The 9,057-nt window shown below is 44.2% G+C and overlaps 1 pseudogene; it reads left to right on the top strand.

The window, feature by feature from the left end:
• The first annotated feature begins 822 nt into the window (after positions 1 to 822).
• LOC133756660 (POU domain, class 5, transcription factor 1-like) lies at positions 823 to 8,387 on the top strand (annotated as a pseudogene).
• The last annotated feature ends 670 nt before the right edge of the window (positions 8,388 to 9,057 follow it).

The following is a 9,057-nucleotide window of genomic DNA, read 5'->3' as shown; positions in this document are numbered from 1 at the left end:
AGTAGTTGGCCAGATTTGGTCAAAATTAGGCTATAGTTTGCCAACCCCCGTGGGAGACATCAATTGAGCACAGTTATCAGAATGAGAGTCAGGCAATTAAAACCAAAACAAACAACTCATGTTCACCACAAGCGTAGTGCAATAATGACATGCCTGTTTTTCTGGGTCTTTAGCCTTTAGAAGACTCTTCTTCCAAAGTTCATTGGCCTCAAACTCTACTAAGTGTCCAGGTGGCTCTTGAAAGTGCTTGCAACCCAGGAGGAAATGTGACAACCTTCATGGTCACAAGCCTGTGAGCAGTAGCAGCTCCAGAAATAGATCATTTGTCTTAAGCTACATTTTCATTGGCTAATATATATATATATATATATGAAATATCTTACCCCTCCCCACAATAATCTGCTTCCTTTCCAGTCTTCTCTGTGTCAGGCGATAGCACCACAATTGCTCCAGTCATGTAGAACAAAATGTGAGGTGGCATTCTTCATGTTTTTCTGCTTGTATCCCATTGCTATCCTGTCTGGAAGTGCTGTATCACTCAGCCCTCCATATCTGCTGGTTCTGTATCCCCAGGTTGTGACACGAATTGAAAATGTTTGACAGGATAAAATTGTGTATGTACTGAACATGTACGGATTCTTTTTTTTTTTTCTTGTCATTAATCCCTAAGCAATCCAGTGCAACAAGCATTTATGTGAGATTTACATTTTACTAGGTATCATAATTAATCTTGAAATCATTTAAAGTATATGGGAGCATGTGCACAGGTTATATGCAAATACTGCATCATTTTATGTAAGTGATTTGGTTATCTTAGGGGACATGGAACCAAGGCCCCCTGTATTCCAAGGGATGGCTGCGCTGGATCTAACACTTCTCCCTAGTAGTACAACTCCAGTCTACACCATCACATCACTTTCCTGGACTTCTCCCCACAATCTGCCTCCTCCTTTCTCCTTGGCTATCCTTTCTAGATTCAATAGCCCGAGTAATCTTCTCAAATACAAGGAGAATTTGAAAAGCTCATGGAAAATGGATATGATGAGAAAACTTTGTATGGTTCAAAATGTTAGCAGCAAAATAGGTTTATCTTTTAATTCCATTTTTCCACAAACTTTCTGAAGTCCCCTTGTCGAAGTTCACCTGTGACATCTCATGTTTAGAACAAAACCTAAACTCCTCACCATGATTCATTGGCCCCTGTGACCAAGACTCCATCAGCCCTCCCAGTCTCATCCTCTAACTCCCTTCTCTTTTAAACTTTATCCCGGCAACATGGCCTTCTGTGCACTCCTTGTCACTCTAAGCCCAGCCCTACCCTATGGCTTTTGGACTTTCCATTACAACTGCTTAGTTAGCTCTTTTCCTAAGAATTTCTAAGAAGGTCAAATTAAAAAAAAAAGATGTTATTTCTCTTGTTCTCCACTATGTCTTTAATGTACTGAACAACACTCGACAGATAGTAGTAAATAATTAATAACTCTTTGCTGAATGAGTAAATGAATCACATGTAATAGGACAAAGGAAGGCACAAATAGACAGTGGGATAAGGCAGAAGTGTTCAGAACAGTGCCACATTTTTCCAGGTTCCCAGCTAAAGACAATCTCTCTACTTAAAGCCTCACTGTTGGATAGAAGGCTGTCTGCATGAAGGATTTAAAAGCAGCATTCAATAAATCAATAAAAATAAACTAGAAACAAAAAACAAAATTCTAGCTCTTGCTACTTTGCTGTAATGAATAAGATGCTATGTTGTTCCAAGTCAAGGTACTTTGGAAAGAAAGAACAAATTCACACCATGTAGAAATAAGTAGTGTGCTAAATTAAGCCATTGGGAAATGAGTTTCTGTGTATAATGTTGGCTTTCTATGGAATACAGAAAGTGCCTTGCAAAGAATACCTAACTATCAAAATTGCCAACAAGAATATTTCAGGGGCCGGCGCTGTGGTGTAGTGGTTAAAGCCACCTCCTAAAGTGTTGGCATCCCACATGGGTGCCGGTTCTAGTCCTGGTTGCTCCACTTCTGATCCAGCTCTCTGCTATGGCCTGGGGAAGCAGTAGAAGATGGCCCAAGTTCTGGGATCTCTGCACCCACGTGGAAGACCCAGAAGAAGCTCCTGGCTCCTGGCTTCGGATGGGCGCAGCTCTGGCCATTGCAGCCAACTGGGGAGTAAATCATGGGTGGAAGACCTCTCTCTCTCTCTCTCTCTCTCTGTCTGCCTCTCCTCTCGGTAACTCTGCCTTTCAAATAAATAAATAACCTTTAAAAAAAAAAGAATACTTCACATTTATAATTGTAATTACCTGCTGCAGTAAATCCCTGCAGGTGTCATTAGGACAAATATGTCATTTTATAGGTCAGTCAAGTATCACCATGACTTCACTCCCAAGACCCTATATGGACCCTCACGGCAATGTGATATGGGCAGCACAAGGATTCATATGGTGTTAACTTCTTAGTTCTGCTAAAGTGCTTAGGAAGGTACAACACTACTCTGGAGAGAGTGACACATGCTGATTGTTTTTATGGCTAATGCAAAAAATGCTCTTTTAAAATCAGATCAAGGAAGGACTATATGTTTTCCTCCAATCCCTCATAAGCTTTCCTATAGAAACAATCCTCTTACAGCAATAAGTATTTATTCCTAGCACAAGTACACCTTAGCAGCTATGCCTCTGTTTCTATTTCTGTGGCTTTGTACCAGCTGCCTTCTCCTTCCAGGAGCAGTTCCTGCTTGGAACATGACCTCATTCCCAAGGCAGAGAGAAAAGAGCAGGAGCACAGAATTGCCCTTAAAGCTGCTGCTTGGAGGTGGGTGGCATCGCTGCATTTCCAAGGGCTGAGACGCGTCACACGGCCAACCTGCCATGTTGCACAAGGTGTGTTCTGCCAAAGGCAGCTCTGCAAGTACCGTGCAATGGATGGAAATGCATCATTGCCAGACAGGGAGGAGATGGACTATCTGGAACAATCATGTGATCTGCCACAAGAACAAAGTGGACCATCTTCTTAAGTATACCCTTCCCCCCAGTCAGCTCTCCCATATTTCATAAGGTTCAAGGTTCCTAAGCCTTCTGCAGATCCTGAATTCAAGCCTTTTCCTCTGCTCAAGTCTGTTCCCCCATGGACAACAAAGACCTCAACCATTTTCCCTCTTCTGTAATCCTTCCAGGAATTTCTGCATATGGAAATAAACGGAAGGACTGAGAGGCTGATGAAGTGGCCCAAACTGTCACTGCTAGAAACTGATATGTCCAGTGATGTTCCGCTGACCGAGTCCTGCCCAGGAGGTGGGGGTGCTCATCCCAGGGAAAGAAAAGACCAGACAGGAACCAAAGAGGGAAGAGTTTATAGGGTTTATGAAGGCACAGACTACCCTTACTACAAAGGCTTCACCTCATGTCATATAAAACATATTAAACCATCATCCCACATTACATATGACTTTTGGCTATAAATTTTAAGGGATGTCTATAACTTTGCTTTTAAAATTATTGACTAAAAGTAGCATTCGATTTAAGATTGGTTATGATTTTTTTATCCATCACTTTGTATACTAAGGAATTCTTTCAAAGTAAGAAATTGCAACTTTCCAAACTATTTTCAGAGGCAATGAAATTTTTATTACTACTAAATTTGACAGTTAGTACAGTTGACCGTGTTTGTAAATGTTCAATGAACATTTGTTGCTTTTAATTTTTTGTTTTCTTATATTATTTGGAGCCTCTCCATATTTTTTCAGGACTGAGACATTTCCATGGGCCTTTGGAAACTAACTGGCTCTAGGATCTGTCCCTGAACAGGTGCAATAGCCCTGAAGATGCCCTATCCCAGAACTATTCTGTATGAGGAAACACATCCTCAACACACGGATCCAAGAGACAGAGCTGGGAAAAGAAACTGCAACTAACAGTTCGGATCATTCAAAGATAGAAGCGTGTCTGAGATAGGCAGCACAAGAGCTGGAGTCTTGATATTAAAACTGAGAAACAGGGGGCAGACATTTGGTCTAATGGTTAAATGCTGTACAAACCACTAGAACACTTTGCCGCCCCAACAAATATTCATCTATAACCTCAGAAAGACTAAAATTAAAAGGATCCTTCTTTTCTGAAATCAGCTTTTTGCTGAGCAAATTTTACACGTATGATTTCCATTCCTTAATGAGAATTTCTTCTCTAATACTGAGGACGGAGAGCTAGCAGATGATGGGAGCTCAGAACTATTTAACAAGAGGTGATTTCAAGAATCTAAGTAGGAATTTGGATGAAAGGGGTGTTAGTGAGCTAAGCCTTTCATATTGCATGTGCCTTAGTTGCAATAAAAACAACAGACAATCACATGTCAACAATATATATGGGCACTTTTTCAGACAGGCTTATAATCAAGCAATAAATACTATTTTTAGGAGGTGACTATAGAGCTGTCAAGTCACACAGTAGCCACAGACTGACTCCAAGCAACCACCACAAAACAGATGGATGGGACTTGCTGTACTTACAGTCTTATAAGACAGCAGGGAGCAATAAAGTCTCAAAATAGACTTTTTTATTTTCCCCTTAAATGTCAGCTTTTGAAGTTCAACTCAAATACAGCAATTTTGGGCTTCTCACACTTAATGCAATAATTATTTTGAACATAGGCCTCCCTAGACTGGCATGGACAAACTAAATCACTTCACAAATTTCTGGACACTATTTGAATAGCCTATGGCACCAATACTACAACTCTCCCTTGAACTTCTCAAAGTGACAGCATAGCATCGGGAAACCATCATGGGTTTCTAGTGTATCAAAGACCTGCATTTAAAGACTGGGTGGCCATTTACTGGTTTTGTGAACTGACAATGTAATTTCACCTTTCCCCATCTGTGAAGGAAGCAATCATGAATGCCTTGTATGTCAATGTGAATATCAGATTTAACATTCCATTCAATGAATTATGTTCAGCATTTATTCTATGCTAGGAACATGGTAGTTAATAATAAGCACCCAGCAAATATTCTTTTTATTTCTTTTCCACCTTATGCTGCTTAAACATCTAAAGTTGCAACATAGAGAATAATTAGGTAAAAAGGAGGAATAGGAAGAAAATAGAAATAAAACAGGACACCCTGCCATGGACTATTTTTTTTAAAGATTTATTTATTTATTTATTTGAAAGTCAGAGTTACACACAGAGAGAAGGAGAGGCAGAGAGAGAGAGAGAGAGATCCTCTACCCGGTGGTTCACTCCCCAGTCGGCCATGACAGCCGGAGCTGTGCTGATCCGAAGCCAGGAGCCAGGAGCTTCCTTCAGGCCTTCCCTTGTAGGTGCAGGGGCCCAACGACTTGGGCCATCTTCTACTATTTTCCCAGGCCATAGCAGAGAGCTGGGTCAGAAGTGGAGCAGCCAGGACTTGAACTGACCCCCATATGGGATGCCGGCACTGCAGGCAGCGACTTTACCCGCTAAACCAATGTGCTGGCCCCAGACATGGACTATTAAGACTATAAGAAAGGCCGGCGCCGCGGCTCACTAGGCTAATCCTCCGCCTTGCGGCACCGGCACACCGGGTTCTAGTCCCGGTCGGGGCACCGATCCTGTCCCGGTTGCCCCTCTTCCAGGCCAGCTCTCTGCTATGGCCAGGGAGTGCAGTGGAGGATGGCCCAAGCCCTTGGGCCCTGCACCCCATGGGAGACCAGGAGAAGCACCTGGCTCCTGCCATCGGATCAGTGCGGTGCGCCGGCCGCAGCGCACCAGCCGCGGCGGCCATTGGAGGGTGAACCAACGGCAAAAGGAAGACCTTTCTCTGTCTCTCTCTCACTGTCCACTCTGCCTGTCAAAAAAAAAAAAAAAAAAAAAAAGACTATAAGAAAGTTCTTGGGGCCAGCGCTGTGGCGCAGTGGGTTAATGCCCTGGCCTGAAGCGTCGGCATCCCATATGAGCGCCAGTTCTAGTCTCGGCTGCTCCTCTTCCAATCTAGCTCTCTGCTATGGCCGGGGAAAGCAGTAGAAGATAGCCCAAGCCCTTGGAGCCCTGTACCGACATGGGAGACCTGGAAGAAGCTCCTGGTTCCTGGCTTTGGATTGGTGCAGCTCCGGCCGTTGTGGCTAATTGGGGAGTGAACCAGCGGATGGAAGACCTCTCTCTGCCTCTACCTCTCTCTGTAACTCTTTCTTTCAAATAAATAAAATAAATCTTTAAAAAAAAAAGACTATAAGAAAGATCTCCAAAAATATGATGGAAAATGCATATGATAAAAAAACCTACACATGGATTTCAAAAAATTTTTTGCACCAAAATACACTTTTTTAAAAAAGATTGATTTTATTTATTTAAAAGGCAGAATTACAGAGATGCAAAGAGAGAGAGAGAGAAAGAGAGAGAGATCTTCCGTCTGCTGATTCACTCCCTAAATGACCCCAACAGCTAGGACTGGGTCGATCTGAAGCCAGGAGCCAGAAGTTTCTTCTAGGGTCTCCCACGTGGGTGCAAGTGCCCAGGGACTAGGACAATCTTCTGCTGCTTTCCCAGGCACATGAGCAGGGAGCTGGATCAGAAGTGGAGCAGCCAGGAGCTGAAGCAAAGCCCATATGGGATGCTGGTGCCACAGCTGGCGGCTTTACCTGATACACCGCAGCATTGGGCCCATTCGCTTATCTTTTAATTCTGTTTTCAAGTCCATCTGTACATAGCTTTATTTTTCTCCTTATTTCATATACCTATAATGATTTAGTTTTATTTAAACTTTTTAATGTGCTATCTACTATATGAAGAATAAGAAAGGAGCACACAGACTCCAAACATAAAGGAAAAAATAAGGAAATGGGAATGCTAGCCACCTTATTTGATCAATTTACACTGTGTACATGTGCTGAAAAGTTGTACTACACTCCATCCAAGCGTACAAGTGTTTCATGTTAAACATACATAAATAAGCTAACGTATAGTGGGAGTCCTTTGGTCTTTGTTTTAGATCAAACTAAAATCTTGTGATCATCTGAAGACAGCTCTTCAAATTGGCAGTTTTCATTCCAAGTTTTTAAACTTTACCTGTGGAGATGTCATAGGAGGATTCAAATCCTTTATTCAAAAATCTGAAAAACCAGCCAAGATGTTGCTGGAGATTGCTGCATCCCCACATCAGAGTGCCTGGAGTTGAGTCCTGGCTTTGCTTCCAATTCTGGCCTCCTGCTAACGTGCATCCTGGGAGGCAGCAGATAAGGACCCCACTATGTGGATCCCTGGCACCCATGTGAAAGATCCAGATTGCATTTCCAGCTCCTGGCTGGGCTAACCCACCCCTGGCCCTTGCAGGCATTCGGGGAGTGAACCAGCAGACTGAAGATCTATCTCTTCTTGCCCACCTCCCACTTTTCAAACAGCCTGAAAATAAATTATTTTAGCTGAAAAAAAAAAAGTTTTGAAGGCTTTACTATACATTATATCAAACCTATTAGATTGCATGGAGGGGACACCTGGCTTCAGGCTCCGCCTTCTCGCCCCCACCGGGTCTGGAATTTTTCCACTGGGCACAAAAGTGTGGGGCATGCCTGCTTCTGCGGAAAGATGGCCACTGTGCCCCGTGGGCCTCTTGCCTTAAGGCAGCCTGGAGACTTCTGCCCCAGGGCAAGGCAGGGGCCCGGCATGCGGAGCAGGTCGGAGGGGCCCTCCCCTGAGCTCTGTGGCCCTGCCTGGTGCCATGAAGCTGGAGGAGAGGCTGGTGTAAAACCCTGAGGGGTCTCAAGACTTCAAAGCTCTATGGAAAGGACTCCAGCAGTTTGCTAAGCTCCTGTAGCAGAAGCGGATGACGCTGGGCTACACCCAGGCCTACGTGTGGCTCATCATGGGGGTTCTCTTTGGAAAGGTGCTCAGCCAAACCACCATCTGCCGATTTGAGGTCCTGCAAGCTCGGTTTCAAGAGCACGTGTAAGCTGAGGCCCCTGCTGCGGAAGTGGACGGAAGAGGCCGACAACGCCAGGAACCTTCCGGAGATTTGCAAAGCGGAGACCCTCTGCCGGCCCTAAGAAAAGCGAACGAGTATCGAGAACCGTCGAGAGGCAGCTTGGAGAACATGTTCCTGCACGACCGGAAACCCACGCTGCAGCAGATCGGCCACATTGCGCAGCAGCTGGGGCTGGAGAAGGACGTAGGGCAAGTGTGGTTCTGCACCCGGCTCTGGAAGGGCAAGCGATCAAGCATTGACTGTACCCGATGAGAAGATTTTGAGGCTGCCGAATCTCCCTTCTCTGGGGGACCTGTGTCCTCCTCTGGCATTTCGGTACCCCAGGCTATGGCAGCCCTCACTTCGCTACGTTGTACTCTTCAGTCCCTTTCCCTGAGGGGGAAGCCTTCCGCTCTGTGCTTGTCCCTGCTCTGGGCTTCCCCATGCATTCAAACTGAGCTGCCTGCCTGCTGTTCCCAGGAGCCTGGAGGTAGAGGTCAGGGGGGAATCTAGGGAGAGAGAACCTGGGGGCGATGATGTCAGGGCGTTGGGGATTCACAAAGGAAGGCATTGGAAACACAATGGGCGGGGTAAGGAGTTTTGGGGTAACTGATTGGAGGGAGGGTGAAGTTCAATGATGCCCTTGATTCTATTCCCCACATTATTTTGTTTTTAAGTAAAGAAGCCTGAGACACAATGGATAAGACAAAAAAAAAAAAAAAAAAGAATGCAGACATTCCTAATTACAGATTATCTAGGTAACTATAAGACATCACATTAGTTGCATAATTGATGTATAGGTAGAACAGATTCCCCAGTTGCTGTATTCCAGCTTTTTCCTTACTGTGTAGAATTCCCTTGGGAAAGTCACTCCCCCACCCCCACCCCCGTGCGCTTCAGTGCTGCCCTCTTAGGCTGGTTGTTGATGATAATGAATTCTGAAATGGCAAGATGCTGTATCACTGAAAGTTACTATTTTATTAGCATGAAGTGATAAGTGAAAAGATACAGGAAGCTTAATATTCTTGAGAGATAGATGAGAGTATTTCAAAAAGTTCGTGGAAAGTAAAATTAAAAGGTAAACTCATTTTGGCACAAAAAAATGGGGAAAAAAATGAAACCTGTACC

Source organism: Lepus europaeus, chromosome 3 (assembly GCF_033115175.1).
Source record: "Lepus europaeus isolate LE1 chromosome 3, mLepTim1.pri, whole genome shotgun sequence".
NCBI lineage: Eukaryota > Metazoa > Chordata > Mammalia > Lagomorpha > Leporidae > Lepus > Lepus europaeus.
The sequence above is the reverse complement of the archived record's forward strand: the minus strand, read 5'-3'. Positions and strand labels throughout refer to the sequence as shown.